General features: G+C 49.6%; 11 non-coding genes and 2 pseudogenes across 11 annotated transcripts; all 13 read right to left on the bottom strand.

The window, feature by feature from the left end:
* Nucleotides 1-16931: 16931 nt before the first annotated feature.
* LOC123406574 lies at nt 16932-17011 on the bottom strand. The gene has a single exon (XR_006612246.1). It is a non-coding gene; the product is annotated as a small nucleolar RNA R12 (small nucleolar RNA).
* A 68-nt stretch (nt 17012-17079) lies between these two features.
* Nucleotides 17080-17171, bottom strand: LOC123406584. Its single transcript, XR_006612254.1, has one exon. It is a non-coding gene; the product is annotated as a small nucleolar RNA R38 (small nucleolar RNA).
* Nucleotides 17172-17270: 99 nt separating this feature from the next.
* On the bottom strand, nt 17271-17385 carry LOC123406669. Its single transcript, XR_006612329.1, has one exon. It is a non-coding gene; the product is annotated as a small nucleolar RNA snoR80 (small nucleolar RNA).
* Nucleotides 17386-17447: 62 nt separating this feature from the next.
* Nucleotides 17448-17542, bottom strand: LOC123406628. The gene has a single exon (XR_006612290.1). It is a non-coding gene; the product is annotated as a small nucleolar RNA Z157/R69/R10 (small nucleolar RNA).
* A 303-nt stretch (nt 17543-17845) lies between these two features.
* LOC123406541 lies at nt 17846-17941 on the bottom strand (annotated as a pseudogene).
* Nucleotides 17942-18010: 69 nt separating this feature from the next.
* LOC123406545 lies at nt 18011-18114 on the bottom strand (annotated as a pseudogene).
* A 384-nt stretch (nt 18115-18498) lies between these two features.
* LOC123406562 lies at nt 18499-18570 on the bottom strand. The gene has a single exon (XR_006612235.1). It is a non-coding gene; the product is annotated as a small nucleolar RNA R66 (small nucleolar RNA).
* Nucleotides 18571-18800: 230 nt separating this feature from the next.
* LOC123406493 lies at nt 18801-18893 on the bottom strand. The gene has a single exon (XR_006612183.1). It is a non-coding gene; the product is annotated as a small nucleolar RNA SNORD96 family (small nucleolar RNA).
* A 1216-nt stretch (nt 18894-20109) lies between these two features.
* LOC123406501 lies at nt 20110-20194 on the bottom strand. The gene has a single exon (XR_006612191.1). It is a non-coding gene; the product is annotated as a small nucleolar RNA SNORD24 (small nucleolar RNA).
* Nucleotides 20195-20270: 76 nt separating this feature from the next.
* LOC123406570 lies at nt 20271-20351 on the bottom strand. Its single transcript, XR_006612242.1, has one exon. It is a non-coding gene; the product is annotated as a small nucleolar RNA R12 (small nucleolar RNA).
* Nucleotides 20352-20421: 70 nt separating this feature from the next.
* Nucleotides 20422-20514, bottom strand: LOC123406581. Its single transcript, XR_006612251.1, has one exon. It is a non-coding gene; the product is annotated as a small nucleolar RNA R38 (small nucleolar RNA).
* Nucleotides 20515-20581: 67 nt separating this feature from the next.
* LOC123406666 lies at nt 20582-20715 on the bottom strand. The gene has a single exon (XR_006612326.1). It is a non-coding gene; the product is annotated as a small nucleolar RNA snoR80 (small nucleolar RNA).
* Nucleotides 20716-20777: 62 nt separating this feature from the next.
* LOC123406632 lies at nt 20778-20872 on the bottom strand. Its single transcript, XR_006612294.1, has one exon. It is a non-coding gene; the product is annotated as a small nucleolar RNA Z157/R69/R10 (small nucleolar RNA).
* Nucleotides 20873-23438: the final 2566 nt, after the last annotated feature.

Here is a 23438-nt window from a genome sequence, read left to right on the forward strand (position 1 = left end):
GCCGGCTGTTGACCACCGCCATCTTGTTCCACGCTGGAGCGGGTCGGTGCAGAGGCCAGAGGAGACCAGGCCGAGGACCGCAGACAGTGCGCGCTATGCGTCGGTGGACGCATCACGACCAAAGGCCAGATGAAATAGATGTCGTCGTCCTTGATGGCAAGATGGCGACGAGCGCCACCACGAGTCCATCGACAATGGTAATTAAGTTAGGCATCTTACCTTTTTCTTGATTCACGTTCTCTAAAATAATTTAGAGTCGATGGATGCCGATGCCCTTGTTCTTAATTCTTCGTTCATTTCCTGCAAGGAACCGCTCTTGAAGAAACAATTAGAGATCGAGGATTTGTGCTGTTGCACTCCACGGTGCGAGGCTGCCGTCTTGGATTGGAAACGCTTCCGGCACGCTGAGGGCCGCCGAGTTAGTGGGCGCCACCACGCCTTGTCGAGGGTTGTGGCCGTCGAACTCTCTTTTCATGCAGTAGCCGAGAACACCGCATCGATGGAATCGCTCCGCCGGGAGCGTGCTGATAACGTGTTTGAAAATGAATTCTTTCTCCCTTTCATTAGATGATTCTGGATATATATACAAGGAAAAGAGATGCAATGAAGAGACATCTGTTCGGGAGAGATGGCAGTTAGAAGGGGAGATTACCCCATAATTAACACATGTTTAATTAAACTTTAACAGTTCCTCGCTGCTGCCCGGATCCACGGCCATATCCTGCTGAGGCGGGGCGGTCATGTCGACGCCCTCCGTCCCTGCAGAGATGAAGACGAGAGCCTCCTTGGCATTCACCTCGGAGTGCATGGGCACCGGGGCGTAGCCAGGCGGCCGCGGCATCAAGCGTTGGCGTCCACGACGGGAGCCATGCCTCGGGCAGAGGAGGGGGAGGTGGTGGAGATCCAGGGGGCGGCGCAGGGCCGCGTTCAGGGGCCTCGGGAGCGACATGGAGGCCGCATCCAGCGGTGCGACCAGCGGCGCGGTGGCCGCGTCCAGCGTCGTGATGGTTACTTCCATCGGCATGGGGGCCGCGACGGGTGCCACGTCCAGCGGCAGGACGGTTGAAATGGCGAATAGCTTGCATTCGGCGCCGGAATTGACGCTGGCCTCCAACCCCATGGCGACGAAGGGCAACAAGGCGGTAACGGCGAGCGTCCTCGCGGATCAGGCGGAGGAAAAAGGAGGTGAGTGGCGACATCTCACCAGCGGCAAAAGATTTTCCTCTTCTCTGTTGCTCTTTTGGTAGAAACTAGGTGCTAATAACATGTTTAGAATCAAAACAGATTCTTTAATCAATCGTTACTTTTTACAGAGATTATATATTGCCCGGACAGACGTGACGCTCTGTGAAGAGACGTCGGTTCCAGGACGAGCGGCAGAGGCGTCGGTTGAGAACGGAAAAGTAGATTCCCTAAGTGTAATATAAACCTTAACTGTTAGAGTTTAATTAATTATGTAATTAATTAAGTTAATCCCTACTTGTAACCGCACGCACGATGCGGGAACCGCACGCACGATGCGGGAACCGCACGCACGATGCGGGAACCGACATATGCGGGAACCGCCTTTCCCTGTCATATAAAGTTCATCATCAGGAATAAAGTGAACAGTGGTTTTCATTACATCTCTCTCTTTTCAATTACAACACGTTATCAGCACTGCTTCTTCGAGAGCGCCTTCGACGAGAAGAGATAGACAGGAAGAAGAAAGGTAGGATGCCTCGTTCAATGCCGACGCACCTTCGTCGCGTGCTGCAGAACGACGTCCGTCGTCGCCGCCTTGCTGTTCTCCGCCGCAGTTTCGGAGAGCGCCGCCGCTTCGATGGAAGACGCCATGGAGCGGGTCGCTACATCGGCCGCCGCCACGGCGCCGGTGGCTACAAGAGCGCTCCGTCACGGCCTGGGCACCCGCTCTCTGAGCGGTGCAAATCCGGCTGTTGGCGCCGAGCCCCGCGCCCCGCTCGCACGTGAGTCCATCGACTGGCTCCTCGCCGGCCCTGCCCCGCAGATGCTCGGCTCCTCGCCGGGCTTCTGGTGTCCTGCCCATGGGTGGGTTATCTGCCCACTCCATGGGGATGACACCGACTCCCTCGAGCAGGTGCATGGACCCGTCTTCGAGTGGGGATCCACCAGCGCCGCCGCTGAAGACCCCGTCGCGCCGCGCCTCCCGTCTCCGACCCCGGTGGTTGCCGAGATGGGCGGCGGTTTCCCCGCGCAGGCCGGAGCCCCTGCTCTCTTCTTTGCGTTCGGCGCCTCCGCGCCCACGCTCGCGTCGACTGGGGCCGCCGCCTCCGCGCCCGCGCTCGCGCTCGCGCCGACCGGGGCCGCCGCTTCTGCGCCCGCGCCCGCGCCGACGAGGGCTGCCGCCCCTGCGCCCGCGCTCGCGCCGACCGGGGCCTCCGCCTCTGCGCCCGTGCCCGCGTTGACCAGGGCCGCCGCCTTCGCGCCCGCGCTCGCGCCGACCGGCGCCTGCGCCTCCGGTTTTGACTACGCTGCCCGCAGTTTCTCCTGCGCGGCGGCCGCCGACTCCATCGCGCCCACAGCGCCGGCTACGCCCCCGCGCCCGCGCCTGCCGTCCCCGACGCCGGCGACCCCTCCGACGCGCCGCCGGCTGATGCCCTACGGCCTCGCGGCGGCGGGCTCTCCGTCGAGCAGCCACGCCCCGCGCGCTGGCTCCTGGAGCCCGGCCGCACTGGGGCTAGCGAATGGCGCTGCACCTGGCTCCTTGCCCCCGGGCGGGCCTTCCGACGAAGACGAGGACGAGCGCGGCGGAGGCTCTCTCGCCCGTCCCTGGTGAATGTGTGCTGCTGCGCGGAGCTCTCCCTGGCGCGGGGCTCTGCCTGATGCGGTGCCGCTTCTGCTTTTCTAGAGCTGGCTCTGCCTTATCCTCCCGTGATTTAAATAAAGTGGGCGCTGCAGACGACATGTGCACATCCTTGGGACACATGTGGTCTTGGTTCGATGGCACATGTGGTCTTGCAACACTCCAGCACACTTTAGTAGTATTTTCTAGTACTATTTGCTCTCTGTTTTAGATTACTTCCTGTACTATCAACAGTAGATCTAGCAGTAGACTAATCCCTGTCTTAGATCCTGTTTAATTCCTGTTTTCAGTACGTCTATTTCCAGTACTGTTTTCTGTAGAGTACTTTGTATTCTAGAACATATGTGATGTAATATATATTTCCATGTTTGCTACATGTTGAGATTTATTACCTCTATTATTTGTAATTGAGATTTCAAATTTCTTGCAAATAAAAATCAACCCCTCGTCTTAATTGAGCCTTTGGCTTAATACAAGCACGGGTTGATATGCAAAATTTCAAAGTGTTTTTCCTTCAAATTGATGTTTTGGGACCACACAATAGTGAGTTGATCTACTGCATAGCAGATTATCGCCACTATGGTTAAGCCTACATTCTATCATATTGATATGATGATTGCTTAATATTGTGCCCTCCCATACATTTTATTAAGTTATGACATAAGGTACTAGAAACATGAGTATCTACTGTTTTTTATCAGATTATACTCTCTAGTTCTGAGAGATGGACCCCGAATCTTATTTTGGGGCGTATCTACAACGTGTCAAACTTAACAATTTGAAAGTCACACTAATGATCTCAAGCCCATTTCTTGAAGTTATCATTAATTTTGCGACATTAAATACAACGTAACCATGAAGATTTTTATTTACCACGGTGTAAATCAATAATCTCTGGTTTACCCATGTAGGTAACTAATGGCTGGAAGAGAGTTCGATGTACTCGACCTCAATGGCCACAACTATCCTACCTGGGCCATGGACATCAAGATCGCTCTTGCATCCCGTGGATTAGTGCGTGCAATCCAAACTCCGGAAGATCCTCTTCCGGATGGAGTCACGCCGTTGAGAGATGAACAGAAATATGCCGCCTTATACATCATAAGGCACCATATCCACCCAGATCTCAAATCTGAATATTTGGAGGAGGAATCCCCACTTACACTGTTTCAGGCCCTCAAGACGAGGTATGAACAGCAAAAGGCAGTTGTCCTGCCGGAAGCACTCCATGATTGGACGCATATCCGACTCCAGGATTTCAAATCCATCGGGACATACAATCACGAGGTTCATAAGATAAGTTCCAAATTACGCTTTTGCGGGAAGGAACCTACTGATGCGGAAAAGATAGAAAAAACTCTGTCTACTATGCTCCCATCTGAAAGGGTCCTCCAGCAACAGTACCGCGCTCGTGACTACCAGGTCTATTCCGACCTCATTCATATCCTACTTCAGGCTGAAAAGCATGATGAACTACTTGCTAAGAATGGTTCTCAGCGTCCGGTTGGTTCCCAACCTTTGCCTGAAGTTCATATGAACGTCGTGAACAAACGAAAGTTTGATGGTGCGTCCCATGGCAAGCCATCGAACTTCAAGGGTAAACGCAAGCGCAATCGGAACAGAAAGCTTGGAAACTCGGACCGTGGGAAAGGCACCGCAAAGCCCAAGTTTGATAAAACTAAGCTTTGTGACAAGTGTGGATGCTACACACATCCTACCAATAAGTGCAAGACCCCGAATTCTGTATCAGCAATCTAAGGGACGCAAAGTACCTCATGGGAAAAGGTTTGAAGCCAACTTCAACCTTCATCCAGATGGCACCAATGGAGCTGGTGGTTCGCAAGAAATTCCTCCCGGATCTAGCAACACCATGACACTCCTTACATGAGAGGATCCTATAGACACGGAGAACGTGATGGTTGAGTACGCCTCAACCGACATGTTTAGAGACTTTGATTAGTCCCATTATCTCCTTAGTGATCGATTTATTAAATAAATCATATCCATGTGTGATGATTGTAATAGAACATACGTATTGTTGTCATTTATATATTGTATCAGCATTTTGATATAATTAGATTGTATTCTATGTATTGAAATAAGGTTTTCTTATTGAAAATTCCTCATTTTATATATAGCTTTCTACGGGGACAATCCGATAGAAGAGGAATTATGCCTTGTGGACAGTGCTACCACAAACTCCATTCTGAGGGAGTTGAAATATTTTCAGACTCTGAAAAAGATGAATGGAGATATTTTGACAATCGCTGGACGCGATACGGTAATTGTTGACACTGGACGTGCCATATTTACCCTCCCAGGTGGTACACAGGTGACAATTGAGGATGCCTTGCTGTATCCCGATTCATCTCGTACCCTCATCAGTTTTCGAGATATCCGTAAAAATGGTCTTCACATTGAAACTCATCAGGACAACAAAGAAGAGTTTCTATTCTTCACAAAAGATTACGGATATGGCAAGCAAGTACTTGAAAGAATTCCTTCACTATCGTCCGGACTATACTATACGTACATCAAGCCCGTAGAACATGTTGCTTACAAGGTAATTTTTCAGAATGTTAATGCATTCCAAACTTGGCATGATCGCCTTGGTTACCCTAGTGTTGGGAAGATGAGGAAAATTACTAGCAATTCCATTGGTCATAATTTGCTTGAGTCAAAGTTTCCTCAGTCATCAGACTTTGTGTGCACATCCTGCGCCACAGGGAAACTAATTTTGAGGCCATCACACCTTAAAATACAAGCTGAACCGCTTCAGTTCCTTGAACGCATTCAAGGTGACATTTGTGGTCCAATCCAACCATTATCTAGACCATTTCGGTATTTCATGGTTCTGATTGACGCATCTACACGATGGTCACACGTGTGCCTTCTATCCACACGAAACCATGCATTTGCCAAGATAATGCGGGAAGTAATTAAGTTACAGGCCCATTATCCAGAAAATCGGATTAAATCAATTCGCATGGACAATGCTGCAGAATTCTCCTCACGTGCTTTCAATGACTATTGCATGGCCTTGGGGATAGAAGTTCAGCACTCTGTCCCATACGTCCATACTCAAAATGGTTTGGCTGAATCTCTAATTAAAAGGATCAAACTCATTGCAAGACCTTTGTTAATGAATTGCAGCTTGCCAACTTCGTGTTGGGGTCATGCAATTTTACACGCTGCTGACTTAATCCAATTGCGACCTACTGCATATCACAGTACTTCCCCTCTGCAATTGGTACGTGGAAATCCTCCCAGCATTTCCCATTTGCGTAAGTTCGGATGTGCTACGTACGTCCCAATCTCACCACCACAGCGGACATCCATGGGCCCACACAGGAAACTTGGGATCTATGTGGGGTACAAATCACCGTCGATTATCAAGTACCTAGAACCTCTTACTGGGGATCTATTCACAGCCCGTCACGCTGATTGCATTTTTGACGAGGAGCATTTTCCGGCATTAGGGGGAGATTTCAAGTACCAGAAAGAATGCCCGGAAATTGATTGGAATGCCATTGCCATTTCAACCTCTGATCCACGTACTCATGAGACTGAACTACAAGTTCGGAAAATTATTAATTTGCAACATCTTGCAAATAATCTGCCAGATTCATTTACTGATCTAAAAGGTGTTACAAAATCCTTTATTCCAGCCAGGAATGCGCACGAACGAGTGGAGGTACCAACTAAAACCACTCAACTCCTTGTTCCTAAAAAGAGGGGGAGTAGTACGGCCGCTGACCCGGAACCTGCTTCTTGCAAGCAGCAAAGGAGAGAGAGGAGAAAATCCTCAAAATCAGTAAATGCAAGTCAACTCAACGTTGATGAACACCTTATGGGTAGTTTTCATCCAGTAGAAGGCCAACCTTCACAACCCAGCTCCAGTGTGCACAAACTAGCTGGAACATCGGAACACCTAGACTCAATCGTATTGGGAAATAACGAAGAGTCTCTAGGGGTGCAAGAAATTTCCATCAACTATGTTGATTCTGGAGAATCATTTGACCGCAAGTATACGACTGTCGACATATATTTTGCTGAAAAGATTGCAGATATCCTTATCACTGATCATGATCCAAAGTCTATTGTCGAGTGCCAAAGGCGCTCCGACTAGCCTAAATGGAAGGCTGCAATCCAAGCAGAAATTGCCTCGCTTAACAAAAGGAAGGTATTCACTAAAGCAATACCTACACCTCCCAATGTTTTCCCTGTGGGATTCAAATGGGTTTTCCTCCGGAAACGGAATGAGAACAATGAGGTGGTGAGATATAAAGCAAGGCTCGTAGCACAAGGTTTTACGCAGAAACCCGGCATTGATTTCAATGAGACATACTCTCCAGTAATGAGTGGAACAACTTTCCGATATCTTATATCAATGGCAGTACAAAATCGTCTATCCATGCAGTTGATGGACGTCGTGACCGCATATCTTTACGGGTCACTAGATTCGGACATATATATGAAGGTTCCTGACGGTATCTCTGTCCCGAGTAACAATGCAAAACGCAACATATATTGTGTAAAGCTGAATAAGTCATTGTATGGCTTAAAACAGTCGGGGAGGATGTGGTACAACCGACTAAGTGAGTTCCTTCTTCAGAAAGGTTACTCCAATAGTGATGATTGCCCATGTGTCTTCATCAAGAAGTCCTCTACAGGATTTTGCATCATTTCTGTGTATGTTGATGATCTCAACATCATCGGCAACGCACCAGATATTGATAAAGCACGCAATCACCTAAAGATGGAATTTGAGATGAAGGATTTGGGTCAAACCAAATTTTTCTTGGGTCTCCAACTCGAGCATCTTACCTCAGGAATAATGGTACACCAAGCTGCCTATATCCAGAAAATATTGGAGAAATTCAATATGGACAAATCCTACCCATCTAAAACACCCATGGTGGTTAGATCTCTAGACGTAGAGAAAGATCCGTTCAGACCAAGGGATGATGGTGAAGAGATTTTGGGACCTGAGGTTCCATATCTCAGTGCTATTGGAGCGCTGATGTATCTTGCAAATTGCACAAGACCCGATATTGCATTTGCAGTAAATCTACTTGCTAGACACAGCGCTGCTCCTACCAAACGCCATTGGTCGGGAGTCAAGAATGTCTTTCGATATCTCCAAGGCACAAAGGATTTTGGTCTATACTTTCAATTCCAGGAAAAACTGGACTCTAGTATAATTGGATATACACATGCTGGCTATTTATCTGATCCCCATAATGCCAGATCGCAGACCGGTTTTGTATTCCTACATGGTGGAACTGCTATATCATGGAAGTCTTCGAAACAGACCCTAGTTGCAACATCTACCAATCATTCTGAAATAATTGCTTTATATGAGGCACCACGTGAATGCACGTGGCTTCGCAGAATGATAAACCACATACAACAGTCATGTGGAATTGGTTCTATCGAATCACCTACCATTATCTATGAAGATAATGGGGCTTGTGTTGCACAGATGCAAACATGATACATAAAGAGCAATATCACTAAGCATATTGCCCCAAAGTTGTTTTATCCCCATGAACTCCAGAAAAGTGGTGAAATCAACATCTTGCAAGTCAAGTCATGTGATAATCTCGCTGATCTTTTCACAAAGTCTCTACCAGCTTCAACATTCCAGAAATACCTTCATGGAATTGGTATGCGACGGCTCCGAGATTTGCAAGAGTCAGGGGGAACTGTTCCTGTTCAAAGCCTCATATTACACTCTTTTTCTATGAGTTTACTCTAGAGGTTCTCATCAAGGTTTTTAATGAGGTAATATCAACATAAGAACACATGTCATACTATCTGTTTTCCCCACCGGGGTTTTTAGGAAAAGTATATACGACATGTTTATTGTCCTCTTATTCTATGGATGCATTTCATATGGAGTTAACGGAGGCAATAACCATTATATGCGGTATCATTTTCTTCTTATTTTCCCACAGGGTTTTTGGAGGAGATTATTACAAGATGATGAACACGTTCAAGGACAAGTAGAGATTAGGGGGAGTGTTAGAGTTTAATTAATTATGTAATTAATTAAGTTAATCCCTATTTGTAACCGCACGCATGATGCGGGAACCGACATATGCGGGAACTGTCTTTCCCTGTCATATAAAGTTCATCATCAAGAATAAAGTGAACAGTGATTTTCATTACATCTCTGCTTTTCAATTACAACATTAACAATACCTACGCGAGTTACCCGAACTCCTCGCCCTAGTTACCCACGCCTGTCCCCTGCGGGCGCCGCTTCAACTCACCCTCATCACTGCCGCTCTCTCCATGTCTTCCCTCGCAGGCGCAGGTCACCCTCGTGCAAGCATCCAGCGCAGGTCACCCTCGTGCTGCCCACGGTGCTGGGCGACCGGCGACGGGACGCCGAGGAGATTGGTGGCACGCGACATCGAGGAAATCGACAGCGTCAAAACGTAAGTGAGTTCATCGATTGACTCAAGAAGTCAAGGCGCGATCAGGGATGCAGCAAGCACGGTCTTCTCGGTGCACACCACAAAACACGTTCGCTAAAAGTGTTGATCCGATTGGTGAATACTGAATAGAGCATCAGGGGTATCCTTATCCTTTTTGTCCTTTCTGGAGTCAGAAAATGTAAATAAAAAAGAAATAATATGAAAAAAGAAATAATGACATGGTAATCAAAGTGTACACGAACTGGCTGGCATTTTTATGAAGCCAGTCCCGGTATTAAAAGTGTCAAATATCTGATTTTCTTGTTCTTGATCAGCCATGGCTAAAAATCTGACATTTGAATATTCAACTCCAGGCAACAATATATGTAAAGAAACACTCCGAGCTCTCAAAGCTTATTTGGCCTGAAACAATATTACACTCTCGTGTTTACTGAACCGAATATGAAGCAGGTCACTACAAGGCAAGCGCCAACCGCTGCACAGGGAAGCACAAAGCAGCTGAGTTGCCACCCTTCAGAATTGGTGCATCTGAGGACTTTTCATTTGGAGATACAGAGAATCATCAAAAATATAAAAGATGATTTGCAGGGCCTCAAAGATCTTGGTGGTTGTGATCATCAAATGGGGTCATTGCCCCATCAAGAGTAGTGTTATGACCGGTACAACGTATCAACGGAGGGGGCCCAATGGGCAGGGTTAATTACGGGCTTAGCCTAAGTTATCTTACCTATCTTAAAGTCCAAGTTATATTAGAGTCCAAGTTATATAGGGTTTAGTGGAGGTTGTCCTCCTATATAAACACATGTACCCCTTCGATATTAAGCAGAAAATAAATAGTATATTCTGTTGTCGTCTCCCTCAAGAGACGAGAGCCCCAAACCCTAGCCACCTCTCTCTCTCTCTCTCTCTCACGCCGCGACGACGGCCAACCGCCGGCGTCCCCAACCTCGCAGCCCGCACTTCCACCCCTACAACCTACGTCCAAGACCTGGTAGAACCCTAGCCTCTACCAATTTGGTATCAGGTAGCTTGGGTTCGATGAGTTTGTCCGACCTTCCCACCACCACCACCGCCGCCACCATTGCCTTCCCCGCCACCTCACAGCAGCAGCCGCCGCCGCCGCACCACTCGCCGCCGGCGGCCACCTCAGGTCCGGCCGCCTCCGGTCCCGCGGCCCTGGCGGCCGAACCCGCCCCCGTCCTCTCCCCGGCGGAGATGTCCTCGGCGATCCGCGACCTCAACCTGGCGGTCTCGAACCTCCGGACTTTCCTATAGGCTCCGTACGCAACCCCGCCACCACCGCTCCGCCGGCGGCGCCCTTCGCGCCACCGCCCCCGGCGACTGTCGTGCCCCAGGGCCTGTCGATCACCCAGGTCCGGTGGCCGCCGTCGCCGTCCCCGCTACCGACGTGGATTGACACGCCGACCTACACGACGACGCCACTACAGCCGACGGTGTTGCAGCCACCCGCCCCCACCTTCGGGGGGTTCGGCGGGCACACCGATCCGTACGCCGGGAGCTCCGTGGTGCCGCAGCACTCTCCTTCCGCCGCGTTGGGTCGTCACGAGGGCACCTACGCGGCCTCGCCACACGTGCAGCAGCCACCCCGCTTCACCAAGCTGGAGTTCGCCACCTACGACGGCACCGTCGACCCCCTGAACTGGCTCAATCAGTGCGACCAGTTTTTCAGGGGCAGCGGACCATGGCGTCCGACCACGTGGATCGCCTCCTACCACCTCCGTGGCGCCGCCCAGACTTGGTACTACGCCCTCGAGCAGGACGAGGGCGGGATGCCTTCGTGGGAGCGCTTTCGCGACCTGTGTCTCCTCCAGTTCGGCCCCCCATACGTGGGAGTCGCTTGGCCGAGCTCGGTCGCCTTCCCTTCACCACCTCGGTGCAGGACTTCGCCGACCGCTTCCAGACGTTGGCCTGCCATGCGCCTAACGTCACGGCTCGCCAACGCGCCGAGCTCTTCGTCGGTGGCCTTCCCGACCACATCCGCATCGACGTCGAGATGCGCGACCCCAAGACCTGCAGACGGCCATGTATTACGCACGCGCGTACGAGCAGCGCGCCAACGCCCTGCAGCAGGCGTTCCCGGGCCGCGGCACGCGTCCCCCGACCCGCCCCGCCCCGACGGCCACCACCCCGACACGTCCCGCCCTGCCGGCCGCTACTGCGCCTGCCCCCGCGCCGACACGCACCTTCCGGTGCTTGACGTCGGCCGAGCAGCTCGAGCGGCGCCGCAAGGGCCTGTGCTTCAACTGCGACGAGCCGTATGCGCCGGGTCATACGTGCGCCCGCCTGTTCTACTTGGAGACAGTCGACGACGCGGAGGTGGAGGCCCTCACCGCGGAGCTCGACGCCACCACACTCTCCGAGGCCGGCGTCACGACCTACGGGCCGGTCGACGCGACCGCCTTCGTCGTCTCCCTTCATGCCATGGCTGGCATCAAGACGGCAAAGACGATGCTGCTTCCAGTGACGATCAACGGGGAGCGTCTCACCGCGCTCGTGGACACGGGTTCGACGCACAACTTCCTGTCCGGGGACGCCATGCGCCGCCTCGCACTCCAACCACGGGCTCGGAGAAGTTCAGCGTCACCGTCGCCAACGGGGACCACCTTGCTTGCCAGGGGGTGGCGCGGCAGGTTCCCGTCCTCATCGGCGACGAGCCGTTCTCCATCGACTGCGTCGGCATCGACCTGGGCTGCTACGACTTCATCCTCGGCATCGACTTCCTGTCCACTCTCAGCCCCATCCTTTGGGACCTCGATGTGCTGTCCCTCATCTTCTAGCGCGAGGGTGGCCGTCGCGTTCAGTGGACAAGCATCGACGGCTCCGGCGCCGTGACTCCACAGCTCCAGTTGATGGCGTCCGCACTGGACGAGGCACATCCCCTCCTGGCCGACCTCCTGCAGCAGCACAACGACATCTTCGACGAGCCACAGGGCCTCCTTCCCGTGCGGCCCTGTGACCACCGCATCCACCTGCTGCCGGACACGGCACCTGTAGCCGTGCATCCGTACCGGTACCCTCAGCTACAGAAAGACGAGCTCGAGCGTCAGGTGGCGGTCATGCTCGCGCAGGGCATCATCCGGATTTCGACATCGCCGTTCTCCGCCCCGGTGCTCCTTGTGCGCAAGTCCGACGGCACATGGCGCTTCTGCATCGACTACCGCACCCTCAACGCCCTGACGTCCAAGGACAAGTTCCCCATCCCCGTCGTGGATGAGCTCTTGGACGAGGTGCGCGCTTCTTCACCAAGCTCGACTTTCGCTCGGTCTACCATCAGGTGCGCATGCACCCTGACGACATCGAGAAGACGACGTTCCGCACTCACCATGGCCACTTCGAGTTCCTGGTGATGCCGTTCGGCCTCTCCAACGCGCCGGCGACCTTCCAGGCCCTGATGAACGACATGCTCAGCCCATACTTGCGCCGCTTTGTGCTTGTTTTCTTTGATGACATTCTCATCTACAGTGCATCTTGGGCAGAGCATCTACAACATGTGGCCATCATCTTCAACGAGCTTCGAGCGCATCGTCTTCACCTCAAGCGCTCGAAGTGCTCGTTCGGCACGACCTCCGTCGCGTACCTGGGGCACGTCATCTCGGCGGACGGGGTAGTGATGGACGCGGACAAGGTCGTCGTCATCGCCGATCCCACGGTCACCGCGGGCGCTCCGCGGCTTCTTGGGCCTCGCCGGCTACTACCGGAAGTACAACCGGGACTTCAGCCTCATCGCCGCGCCACTGACGCGTCTCCTTCGACGCGACGCCTTCTCCTGGGACGAGGAGGCGACTACGGCATTCAAGGCTCTCCAGCGGGCACTCACGACGGGACCCGTCCTCCAGATGTCGGACTTTGATATGCCATTCATCGTGGACTGCGATGCTTCTGGCATCGGCTTCGGCGTCGTCCTTCACCAGCGCGAGGGACCGCTCGCCTTCTTCAGCCGCCCCTTCGCCGCTCGCCATCACAAGCTCGCGGCCTACGAGCGCGAGCTTATTGGGCTGGTTCAGGCGGTGCGCCACTGGCGGCCTTATCTTTGGGGCCGGTCATTCCGTGTGCGCACGGACCACTACAGCCTCAAGTTCTTGCTGGACCAGCGCCTCTCCACAGTTCCGCAACACCAGTGGATCAACAAGCTCTTTGGCTTCGACTTCACTGTTGAGTACCGCCCCGATCGTATCATGTGCATTCGCTCTGGGCCATCTTTCGCCTTCATCAACGACATTCGCTGGGCAACTTCGACGGCTGTGGACGCCGAGGGCCTGCGCCAGCGCCTTGACACCGACGAGCTGGACACGCCCTGGCGCTTGGACGAGGGGCTACTCCTACATGGCCGCCGCATCTTCGTGCCCGACCATGGCGGCCTGCGCCACCAGGTCCTGACCTTGGCGCACTCTGCAGGGCACAAGGGTGTGCAGAAGACTCTCCATCGTCTCCGTGCTGATTTTTACATCCCCGGTAATGGCGCGATGGTCCGTAATTGGGTGCGGTCGTGCGTGACGTGCCAGCGGAACAAGACGGAGACACTACGACCCACGGGTCTACTGCAGCCGCTGGACGTACCCTCCCAGGTGTGGGCGAATATTTCCATGGACTTCATCGAGGGCCTTCCCAAGGTGAGCAGCAAGTCCGTCATCCTCACGGTGGTTGACCGCTTCTCCAAGTACGCGCACTTCATCACCCTGGGTCATCCATATACAGCCGCCTCCGTGGCGCGGGCCTTCTTCGACGGCATCGTCTGCCTCCACGATTTTCCGTCGTCCATCGTCAGCGATCGTGATCCCGTGTTCACGGGACATGTCTGGCGGGATCTCTTTCGACTGGCGGCGCGTGAAGCTCCGCATGAGCACGGCATTCCACTTCGAGTTCCTGGTGATGCCGTTCGGCCTCTCCAACGCGCCGGCGACCTTCCAGGCCCTGATGAACGACGTGCTCAGCCCATACTTGCGCCGCTTTGTGCTTGTTTTCTTTGATGACATTCTCATCTACAGTGCATCTTGGGCGGAGCATCTACAACATGTGGCCATCATCTTCAACGAGCTTCGAGCGCATCGTCTTCACCTCAAGCGCTCGAAGTGCTCGTTCGGCACGACCTCCGTCGCGTACCTGGCGCACGTCATCTCGGCGGATGGGGTAGTGATGGACGCGGACAAGGTCGTCGTCGTCGCCGATCCCGCGGTCACCGCGGGCGCTCCGCGGCTTCTTGGGCCTCGCCGGCTACTACCGGAAGTACATCCGGGACTTCAGCCTCATCGCCGCGCCACTGACGCGTCTCCTTCGACGCGACGCCTTCTCCTGGGACGAGGAGGCGACTACGGCATTCAAGGCTCTCCAGCGGGCGCTCACGACGGGACCCGTCCTCCAGATGCCGGACTTTGATATGCCGTTCATCGTGGACTGCGACGCTTCTGGCATCGGCTTCGGCGCCGTCCTTCACCAGGGCGAGGGACCGCTCGCCTTCTTCAGCCGCCCCTTCGCCGCTCTCCATCACAAGCTCGCGGCCTACGAGCGCGAGCTTATTGGGCTGGTTCAGGCGGTGCGCCACTGGCGGCCTTATCTTTGGGGCCGGTCATTCCGTGTGCGCACAAACCACTACAGCCTCAAGTTCTTGATGGACCAGCGCCTCTCCGCAGTTCCGCAACACCAGTGGATCAACAAGCTCTTTGGCTTCGACTTCACTGTTGAGTACCGCCCCGGCCGTATCATGTGCATTCGCTCCGGGCCATCTTTCGCCTTCATCAACGACATTCGCCGGGCAACTTCGACGGCCGTGGACGCCCGGGGCCTGCGCCAGCGCCTTGACACCGACGAGCTGGACACGCCCTGGCGCTTGGACGAGGGGCTACTCCTACATGGCCGCCGCATCTTCGTGCCTGACCATGGCGACCTGCGCCACCAAGTCCTGACCTTGGCGCACTCTGCAGGGCACAAGGGTGTGTAGAAGACTCTCCATCGTCTCCGTGCTGATTTTTACATCCCCGGTAATTGCGCGATGGTCCGTGACTGGGTGCGGTCGTGCGTGACGTGCCAGCGGAACAAGACGGAGACACTACGACCCACGGGTCTACTGCAGCCGCTGGACGTACCCTCCCAGGTGTGGGCGAATATTTCCATGGACTTCATCGAGGGCCTTCCCAAGGTGAGCGGCAAGTCCGTCATCCTCACGGTGGTTGACCGCTTCTCCAAGTACGCGCACTTCATCGCCCTGGGTCATCCATATACAGCCGCCTCCGTGGCGCGGGCCTTCTTCGACGGCATCGTCTGCCTCCACGATTTTCCGTCGTCCATCGTCAACGATCGTGATCCCGTGTTCACGGGACATGTCTGGCAGGATCTCTTTCGACTGGCGGGCATGAAGCTCCACATGAGCACGGCGTTCCACCCTCAGACAGAGGGCCAATCCAAGGTGGTCAACAAGCAACAAGGTGATCGCCATGTACATGTGTTGTGTTACTGGTGATCGTCCACGAGCTTGGGTGGACTGGTTGGCATGGACAAAGTACTACTACAACACCTCCTATCACTCCGCCCTGCGCACCACGCCTTTCGAGGTGGTCTACGGGCGCCCACCTCCGACGATGCTCCCTTACGAGCCTGGGACGGCTCGATCCGAGACGGCGGGCGACTTACTCCGCACCCGCGACGACATTCTCGCTGAGGCACGCCAGCGTCTTCTCCAAGCACAGCAACTGGCTCGGAAGTACTGCGATGCTCATCATCACGAGGCGGAGTTCGCAGGGGGCGATTGGGTGTGGCTGCGCCTCCTCCACAGGACCACGCAGTATCTGGACCCGCGCTCCAAGCACAAATTGGGACCTCGCTACGCCGGTCCCTTTCGTGTGCTAGAGCGTGTCGGCACACTTGCATACCGCTTCGAGCTGCCAGCTGGTTCTCGCCTCCACGACGTCTTCCATGTCAGCTTATTGAAGGCCTACCGCGAGGACCCTCCTGCAACGACACCGGCCCTTCCTCCTACTTCGGATGGCCGCCTCCTTCCAACTTCCGCACAGGTGGCGAATGTGCTACAGGCACAACAGCGTCGCGGCTTCTGGCATGTCTTGGTACAATGGACCGGCCTGCCAAAGGAGGAAGCAACTTGGGAGAAGCTCGACGATTTCCGCCAGCAGTTTCCAGATGTTTAGCTCAAGGACGAGCTGTTTGAGAAGGCGGGGAGAGATGTTATGACCGGTACAACGTACCAACGGAGGAGGCCCATTGGGCAGGGTTAATTACGGGCTTAGCCAAAGTTATCTTACCTATCTTAGAGTCCAAGTTATATTAGAGTCCAAGTTATCTAGGGTTTAGGAGAGGCTGTCCTCCTATATAAACAAATGTACCCCTTCGATATTAAGCAGACAATAAACAGTATATTTTGTTGTCGTCTCCCTCAGAAGACGAGAGCCCCAAACCCTAGCCACCTCTCTCTCTCTCACGCCGCGACGGCGCCCAACCGCCGACGCCGTCGTCCCCAACCTCGCAGCCCGTACTTCCACCCCTACAACCTACGTCCGAGACCTGATAGAACCCTAGCCTCTACCAAGTAGCAAATATTTTGATAAGATCACTGGCTCCATGAAAAACACAAACAAGCACCGCTAAAACAATAAGAAATAAACGACTGAATCAACCAGTTGGCAGATTGTATGATGAGTCAGAAGTAGCTGGTTAGAGATCTCATGTTTTACAAGTCAATGGGAATCCAAATGATTTTCTTCTTCATCCTCGCTATCCCAGCCAAATCAAAAGAAAAACAATATGTTCACGAAAATCATATCCTTCTTGCAGCAACACCGGTATCATATCAGATTGAAAGTATTCTCAGCACCCTTCCAAGGAGTAAGACAGGGATAACTGTATTTTTACTTGTGATCTCATCATCCACATACATAACAATAGATAAGTACAAAAAATAAATATAAAAAATCAAATTCAAAACATTTAGAGCCAAAAGACAAAGAAAAGCAGAAGGAAAAGAAATGAGGACGTAAAGTATGTGGCGTTTCCAGGATAAGCTGGCACAGAGGACACCACCAATCAGGACATACTACACATCAAAGAATCGCGTGCCACGAGGAACACAAATCATCCTCAGGAATTGGTAATGAACGCCCATCAATCAAAACAAAGAAATGGAAGAACAGATAAATTCGATGGGATGAGATCTAGGAGCTCAGACAGCCAAGGGGTTGTCTGCAGATGCTGCTGAAGAGGCGGCATCAGAAACTCTAGTCCACAAATTTGTCATCACCACTACAACCTCTCATCAACCATTGAAATGAACAACCAAGAAACGAACAAAATCGAGATTCATCAAGAATAAGACGAGCGATGCATATGCAGGTTGAGTGGAAGAGCGGTTGCAGCTTGGAAATTGTAGGCATCGTTGGTGGGGATTTATACACAAAGAAAATAGGAGGTGGGGATTTATCTAAGGTTTTCCGCTCAGGTGCTGCGGCCCAAGCCGGCCAAATAAAAAGATGGTCACTCAATTCATTTCCATTCACCAGTCGTAGAATTTTTAATAAATAAAATAATGCTTGTTTTGGGCGAGAAATGAAGTATTTCCTCAGTTCAGGTCTCCAAATTGCCTCCGCACAGCACTATGAAATAGCATATCAGAAGAACAAAAGTATTTAGATTAATCATCATCAGAAAGTTTTCAACATAAAAAACATGATACCAACCACATCCATTGTTTCAGGGCAGAAATAATATAAAATGACTTGTCTCCTCAATTCAGGTCTCCAGATTCCTTCCGCACAGCGCCATGAGAATATGAGATACCACATCAGAAGAACAAAAGTATTTAGTTTGATCATCATCAGACAGTTTTCAACATCATACCCAGTACCAGATTAATAATAAAACAAGGACAATGCTGAAACCAAAAATATTTGTCCTGTCATCAAGAGGCCAAAACAACGTGATAATATATATCTAACCAACACAAGAATCAGATTAAGGTGAATCTCGAAATGAACAACAACAAAACGAACCGAACCAAATCAAGGTGATAATATATATCTAATCAACCCATGAATCACCAGGATCAGTTCTTCCACATTAAAGATTTTAAGAAGGAAAGTACCATGGTGATTGATTGTTGGGCTGTAAGAAAATGTGTTCTAGGCAAATGCGTCTACATCAAGCAGAAGAATAGTCGATCAAAAGAGAAGAAAGAGGATCAAGGAATAGCAGAAGATCAACTTGGTAGCCCTCAGGGATTATGATTATGATTTTCATCAAGGAAGAAAACTCAGGTCTCAAAGATGTGACATGACTGGACTCACAGAACTGAACCAAATACAAAAGGGCAAATTAAAATCATAACAGATGTAATGATAAGCATGACAGTTTACACATCACAACTAGAAGTAGGTGAAGCGACTCATGATCCCCATAAAGCCTAGCCACTTCAGGAAATTCGAGCCCAGAGAAATAAAATAGAAAGATCAACTAATCAAGGGCAGAGACACCTTATTCAGAACAAAAGTTAAGTGATCTTCAACATAATTTGTCCTCAGAATTACAGAATGACAGCATGGACGCATAGCGACCAATCAGTCCGGAAAGATGGTATGATTTAACAGGTTTTTCATCACTGGACAAATATAACCAATGCATGAAAGCTAATTCTTGGACAAATTATAGATACCATGTATAACCTACTAATACTTGTAGGTACCAGATAAGGACGGTTACTCAAGGACCCACATGTTGTAGGAAGGCACTACTAACATGAGGATTCAAATCAACACAATCAAACGTACTACACTGAAGCCTCTTAGTAGTTTAGACTGACAGTTAGATGATTTTTCAATTGTGTGCTTATTTTCGTTCCCCACTCAAAAACTAAGTAAAACTTAAAATATCTGAGACTAGGTCGAAGCTGCTCCGTCTCCTCTTACAAAACTGTTCATGAGTCAATTCAATGTGACATAAAGAGTGACAATGGTTGGCTCAGCAATTAATACATTTCATCACAAGATCTTCTAAACAATATAAAAAGATAATTGTACATGCTAGTAAAAGATCAGTGCACATAAAAAGCAAGGGTCGAGACGAAGTATTCACAGCACCCATCCAAGGGAATAAGACAGGGATAACTGTACTTTACATGTCATCTCATCATGCATATACATACTAATTAGTTTGATTTGAAAACCAATTAAGAAACTTAACATTTGTTGAACCTACCACATCTTCACATATCAAACAAGAAGGAACAAACAGGATCGCCAAAATCAGATCCCAAAAATAAAAATAAAAAAATATATGTCAGCAAGATATACCACTAGGAACACAAATCATCCTCCATACTAATATGTACAGAAACACTCCGAGCTGTCAAAGCTTATTTGGCCTGAAACCATACTATCTGCAAAGTCTTATGTTTCAGATTTGTCTTTTCTTTTGTATGCATTCTCGTGTTTCCTGAACCGAATCTGAAGCAGGTCAGTAAAAGGCAAGCACCAACCGTTGCACAGAGTAGCCCTTTAGAATTGGTGCATCTCAAAGACTTTTCCATGTGCAAGTACAGATAATCACCAGGAACGGACGCCAGGACGCCAAGTTATTTTGGAAAAAGAAGCAGGACGCCAGGTGTTATTTGGTGACTTCCAAGTTTCAGCAGATAATAAAAACTAAGTTAGATTATCAGTATGGATGCCTTACACGCATCATGTCGTTTATCAGCTATGGATAGAAATCTGACATTTGAATATTCAGCTCCAGACAACAATATTACTTCCTGTTTCGCCAGACTTATACGTACTACCTGTGGAGGTACAGAGAATCATCAAAAATATAAAAGATGATTTACAGAGCCTCAGAGATCTTGGTGGTCGTGTTCATCAAATGGGGTCGTTGCCCATCAAGAGTAGCAAATATTTTGATAACATCACTGGCTCCATGAAAAACACGAACAAGCACCACTATACCAATAAGAAATAAACTACTGAATCCACCAGTTGAGAGATTGCATGACGAGTCAGAAGTAGCTGGTTAAAGATCTCATGTTTTTACAAATCAATGGGAATCCGAATGATTTTCTTCTTCATCCTCGCCATCCAAGCCAAACCAAAAGAAAAACAATATGTCTACGAAAATCAAATATTCTTCTTACAGCACTACATATATGGTGTCAGATTAAAAGTATTCTCAGCATCCTTCCAAAGAAGTAAGACAGGGATAACTGTATTTTTACTTGTCATCTCATCATCCACATTCATACCAATCGACTGGAAAAAATCAGAAGACAAAGAAAAGAAGAGAGAAATAAGAGAGGACGTCAAGTGAATGTATGTGGCGTTTCCAGGATAAAATGGCAAAGAGAACGCCACCAATCAGGATATACCACACATGAGATAATCGCGTGTAGCGTCCGAGACTAATTACCGCGAGGAACACAAATCATCCTCGGGAATTGGTAATGAACGCGCATCAATCAAAACAAAGAAGTAGAAGAACAAATCGATCTGATGGGATGAGATCTGGGAGCTCAGACAGCCAAGGGGTTGTCTGCAGATGCTGCTGAAGAGGCGGCATCAGAAACTCTAGTCCACAAATCTGTCATCAACGCTACGACCACTCATCTGAGATCGAAAATCGAGACGAAGTACAAGAAACGAACCGAATCGGAAACCAGAGCTATGCGCAGGGGAGCTTTGGAGCCGCAAGGGGGGAGAGGAGCTATTGGGTCTGGATTCTGGACGAGGCGTTGGTGGGAATTTATATTGAGGTCTGTCTAGGGTTCTCTTCCTCGGCTGCAAATGAGGCGGCCCGACGCGTCGGCCTTCTGGGCTGCAGCACAAGGGGCAGCGCGAGCTTTAGTGGGCCGGTCGAACGGTACACGTCTCTCTCTCTCCTCTCTCCTCACGGGGACTATTTTTTAAAAAACTATTCCCATAATAATGTTAACCCCTTGTGCTAAGAAATGTTGGAAGCCACTACATAACGGCGTTGCACGAGCGTCTTTCTGTGCGACGGTTTTTCTTCATGCATACAGCTAATACATCAGTGTGACATCAGCAAAAAAAAAAATATTGAATTTTTAAAAAGTGTTTATCTCTTAAAGTGTAAATCCAATTGACAATTCATTTTTACCGTTAGCTTTCTCGCAACAAGATCTTCAAAACTAGATCCCATGTCCATATGTTTCGACAACTTTTTTTCATCGACAGTTGCGAGATTACTATTATTTAGTTGTTAGATTATGAAACACTTAGTAGCCACCTTTAATTAACTTAGTTGTCAACTAGACAACTGTGTGTATAGATTTTTGGCAACTACGCTTACTTAAACCCGACGACCGTGTTTGAAAAATGATTGTTGTCTTGTAGCAATTTTCATTAGTTGTCAACTTGACAGCCGTGTGTATAGATTTTTGGCAACTACGCTTACTTAAACCCGATGACCGTGTTTGACAAATGATTGTTGTCTTGTAGCATTTTTCATTATACATGATATAAACGTATGTCATAGGTTTATCAATTTAAATATGTCAACTTATCATATTTACATACAACTTTGTCAGAAAAATATTTTATGTGCTTGCTGGTTTAACTATGCCGACATATCATATTACTAACAATTACCAAAAAAAATATAATTTATGATCGTCGGTTTTAAATATGTTGAGTTGTCATATTTTGACATGTTATCGTTTTTAAAGAAATTGTTCGTGCTTACAAGTTCGATTATGTCGAGATGTCATATTTATACGCAATTTCCTAAAAGTATGATGATTAAGTTATTTTTATCAAACAAGTGCAACAAATGTGGTAAGTACGAGCAAAAGAAAAGTTATCGAAACATGTCGACATGGGATCTAGCTTTAAAGATTTCGTCGAAATAAAGTCAACGACGAAAACGGATCATCGATCAAATTAATGGTTTCAAATATAAAACTTTTTAAATTTTGATCATTTAGAATGAATTTTGTGACATCATTGCATATCGAAAGAGAGGTCTGGTTTCTTTTGTTGCTAGACGTGGTGTCAACGGCCGCACCGGAAAACAGCGATGCGGCGTGTGTAGATTAGATTTTCCCAAAAATGTTAACGTTAAAGACACAAAAGTAAATATTTCATAACATACAATATACCTCGATCTAGGGCTGGTGCATCGTGGTCGCTGCCGCTGGCCCTCAGACCTCCTCGTGAGTCTAGTCTGATGCCCTAAGGAGGTGCTCCCTCGTGAGGTTCCCATCCCCTCACTTAGTCAGGGTTTTGATGTCCTCCGGCAGCTAAATTGATACTGAGTTCTCTTCTTAAATCATCGTTGTAAAGTTGTGATCGGCTGTCCTCCGACGGCTATGTCGACCGAGTTTTTTCGTCGTAGATCACCGGATTCATGGCCTTCTCGATGGAGGTTGTCCGGTCATCATGGAAGTTTTAAGCTAGAACTGTAACGGGCTCGAAAATGCTGCAGCGGTTCGGGCATTGTTGGATGTCCAGCGAGCATGCAACCCAGATGTGATGTTTTTGTCGGAGACGCACTTGAAAATATATCCGGCTGAATGTTTACAAACGAGATTAAGAATGGTTCACAAATTGGTGTGAGGGAGATGCCCGAAAAGATGTTTTGGTACTGGTTACAAAAAAGAAATGTAAGTACAAAGGCTGGAGCTTGACCCTATGCTCATTGATGTAATGGTATTCCCTCCGTCTCGGTGTATAAGTCATCTTAGGTTGTGCACCGTGACCAAGACGGAGAGGAAAACGAAAGATATTAATGCTAATTTGCTAATTAATACCATTGCATGCAATGAATTGATCAATGCATGTTGTGCTAGTTAGTCTCGAGTCATTGAAAACATACATGCCCCACGTCTTTTATTGGTTGATTCCTTTATTCATGTCAAAAAACAAGAAACGAGGTGAAAGTTAATGCATCGTGCTTAAGTGTTTTGGGATTATTTGGTTTTCGTAAGATGACTTATTCACCGAGACGGAGGAAGTAGCAGATGAGAGCAATGTTAAGTGGAGACTTAGGCTGGACATAGTGGGAGCAACTAAGGTAGTATCATGTACTTGGAACTCGCAAACATGCTGATGTGGCAGATAATTAAAAAAGAGAGAGAGGGTTATAGTAACATAGATGGATACCATAACATGTTAAATGTTATGCTACTATGTGTCATGCATGTCAAT

The sequence above is a fragment of the Hordeum vulgare genome, chromosome 6H (genome assembly GCF_904849725.1).
Source record: "Hordeum vulgare subsp. vulgare chromosome 6H, MorexV3_pseudomolecules_assembly, whole genome shotgun sequence".
NCBI classification, from domain to species: Eukaryota; Viridiplantae; Streptophyta; class Magnoliopsida; order Poales; family Poaceae; genus Hordeum; species Hordeum vulgare.